This window comes from Gadus morhua, chromosome 13 (genome assembly GCF_902167405.1).
Source record: "Gadus morhua chromosome 13, gadMor3.0, whole genome shotgun sequence".
NCBI lineage: Eukaryota > Metazoa > Chordata > Actinopteri > Gadiformes > Gadidae > Gadus > Gadus morhua.
Genome location: NC_044060.1, coordinates 28,805,734 through 28,809,199, shown reverse-complemented (window position 1 = coordinate 28,809,199; position 3,466 = coordinate 28,805,734). Strand labels below are relative to the sequence as shown.

The window sequence follows — 3,466 nt, the reverse complement described above, 5'->3', positions numbered from 1 at the left end:
CACACCCCCACCCTCCTCCTTGACTCCCCGAAACAGCGCATTTGGGGGAAGCTCAATGTGCGACTGGCTCGGAGTGGCTGTAACTTTGCACCACGGCTGAATTTAGGGAACGTCTTTGAATACTGTGTCAGTTGCCCACTAATGCCTATATTAAAGAATACATAAAATAGCATGTCATGGGACCTTTAATGCAGTTTCCACGATTCTAGTCATTTTCTTATGTGATGGTAGAACACTAGTGACGGTTGAAAACTTTCAAAGTAGTGGACATTTTTCGGCTGGAGGAGCTTATGATAACTTGCGCTCCCCGCCGGCAGCCAATCACGTCTCAAGACCCAAGCGAAACAGTCCAATCAAACCATGCGTGGTTTTGGCACAGTAAATGAAACAGACCAATCAGACAGGAGTGGTTTTTCTGCCAGGGCGGGGGAGCAAGTGAAACACAGGTGTAGAGCACAACAACATTCCGGTGGCGCAGAGATGTCACGCAAACTCGTGAAGCGTTCTAAATTTTAGTTTCTTATTAATATCTCTATTCTAATAATTGTAATAATAACTTATGGGTTGGGTATTCTTTCTGTTGAGACACCGCCCCCTAGTGGCGGAGTTGTGCGATGCAGCCAACACAGTCCTCTCCTTCTCTCGCTGCGTCCTGGTGAACCCGAGAACGGATTACGAGATAGTATTTTAGTTCCATGTACACCATTGAGAGCGTGGGATTCAAGCATGTCACCGTAACACTGTCCAAAGCATCAAACATACCACAGCGAGAGTGTCCTGCTGGTCAACTCATAGAGCTGGGCGCCCGGGCCATCAACCTCTGGTGTCCCCGCACAAGGTCGCCAGGAACGTGGAGGGTGAGGTCCTCCGCCTCGATATCCTTTAAACTTTATTCAGAATCACAGTTTTAGTTTCATTTAGATCTTCAGCCCATGCTTGATAAAAAACATTGAATAGACTTTTCAAATTCAAAACCGTTTGCCCGCTAAAGCCAATCAAATTTGACCGCCAAGTCGCCAAACAGGAAGTAAGCCCATATCTCAGCAGCCCTTTGCCATATCATAACCAACCTTGGTACATAGACCCATGACACCATCATGGTGACACTGAATGAATCTGGTGACCTTTGACCTCTAGGGGGCGCTGTTATTAATGTCGATGTGTTTTGACTCCTCTCTCTTCACATGAGTATATTTTAAAACTTATTTTCCATGTCAGGTGATACTATCAGACCTCCCCATTTAGCTAGCATATTATTTCCTGCAGAAATATCCGCGACAGCCAACGATAATCGACCGCAAAGCCGCCAAACCGGAAACGCACCAATATCTCTGCAGCCCTTTGACATATCATGACTAAACTTGATGCCTAGACCCATAACATCATCATGGGGACACTCAATGAATTTGGTGACCATTGACCTCTAGGGGGCGCTATAATTAATGAAGACGTGTTTTAACTCCTTTCTCTTCACACGAGTACATTTCAAACTTATTTTCAATGTCTGATGATACTGTCAGACCTCCCCATATAGCTTATAAATTATTTCTCATGGCAACATCAGAACTTGGCCACCATGTTGAAAGTTGTCAAAATCAGTTGTACATTTCCACAGGCCACAAATTATGTCCAATCTTCATGAAACTTGGCATATATGATCTTCAGACCAAGTTGAACAAATTTTTCAAACAGCTTTCTCAAATTCAAAACCATTTGGCCGTGACAGCCAATCAAACATGACGGCGCACATTAATGGGTAGACACTGCACTCGTGTGGCGATAAGCGGTACTTAATGTATAATGCAACAATGACTATATTTACCATTCCGCCCACTTACAATATAAACTGCAATGCCCACTGGATTAGATGCTTCACGAACCACCTCCAGAACGGATGCTTGTTTATATTGTGTCTCTTTTAGGGATATTGTTCCGAATACCCCTATGTATTTGTGACATTTGTTCTGTCAGGCAGACTGTATTGCGCCCTTACCTCTAGGAGGGGTCATTTTCCCATTTGGTAAACATTGACGCGTACTGGCATAATGCTCATCCCACCAGCTGTCGGTATTACCGATTACCGAGACAATCGTCATGTTGCCCCCTGGCCGATTACGTCCGTCCGGCAGAATTAGTTTATCGAGTCCCATTATGCTTGACACCCACATTACTGCTCGCAGCTATATTTGTTCAGTTATTGTTGCTATTGATATTGCGATTTGCACATGATCATTGCACTTTTGTTATTAAAAAAAAATGTTTTCCCCAACTTTTGGTCTGATCATTATTCACTGCTCCATACCTGTGCATAGGCCAGATTAAAAAATAATATGAAATATCAAGAAAATATTTAATATTTGGTAAACTAAATAAGTGTATTCAGGATCATCATTGAATTGTGATAACAATAAATAATGAAGAAATAGCCAATTTGTTTTAACTCATAAATTAAATTAATTTAACCCAACCTTGTTGACTAGTTAACCCAATTCTGTAGTCAATACAACAAAAATACTGGGTTAGCAAAGTAACTCAACTGTGGTGTAAATATAACCAAAAGCTTTGTTAAAATAACCCAGCAGTCTGGGTAAACGGGCAACCCAACATGTTTGGGTAAAACGTCGACCAATTTGGTTGGGTTATCCTAACTCAACGCTTGGTCGGTCCTATATTAAACCAGCAGTTGGGTTAAGATTGGGTTGTTTTTAACCGAGCATTTCTTGTACATAATATCCTAATGACACCATATATGGACCGGTGTATTGATCTATTATTGCTATGTATTTTATTGTATTGCAGTGTTTTTTTATTAAACCGAACCATTAGAGAGAGATTCATTGTGTGAGCGGAGGTATATATAAAAACCAGGATCATTCAAATGATGTGTTACGTCATGTTCCACATATACTAAAATTGGAACGATACAGAGAAGATTAGCATGGCCCTCGCGCGCAGAGATGACACGCAAACTCTTGAAGTGTTCTAAATTTTAGTTTCTTATTAATATCTCTATTCTAATAATTGTAATAATAACTTATGGGTTGGGTATTCTTTCTGTGGAGACACCGCCCCCTAGTGGCGGAGTTGTGCGATGCAGCCAACACAGTCCTCTCCCTCTCTCGCTGCGTCCTGGTGAACCCGAGAACGGATTACGAGATAGTATTTTAGTTCCATGTACACCATTGAGAGCGTGGGATTCAAGCATGTCACCGTAACACTGTCCAAAGCATCAAACATACCACAGCGAGAGTGTCCTGCTGGTCAACTCATAGAGCTGGGCGCCCGGGCCATCAACCTCTGGTGTCCCCGCACAAGGTCGCCAGGAACGTGGAGGGTGAGGTCCTCCGCCTCGATATCCTTTAAACTTTATTCAGAATCACAGTTTTAGTTTCATTTAGATCTTCAGCCCATGCTTGATAAAAAACATTGAATAGACTTTTCAAATTCAAAACCGTTTGCCCGCTAA

The 3,466-nt window shown here is 42.3% G+C and overlaps 1 non-coding gene across 1 annotated transcript; it reads left to right on the top strand.

Annotated features, from left to right (window-relative positions):
• Positions 1–2,883: 2,883 nt before the first annotated feature.
• LOC115557903 (U6 spliceosomal RNA) lies at positions 2,884–2,992 on the top strand. The gene has a single exon (XR_003979282.1). It is a non-coding gene; the product is annotated as a U6 spliceosomal RNA (small nuclear RNA).
• The last annotated feature ends 474 nt before the right edge of the window (positions 2,993–3,466 follow it).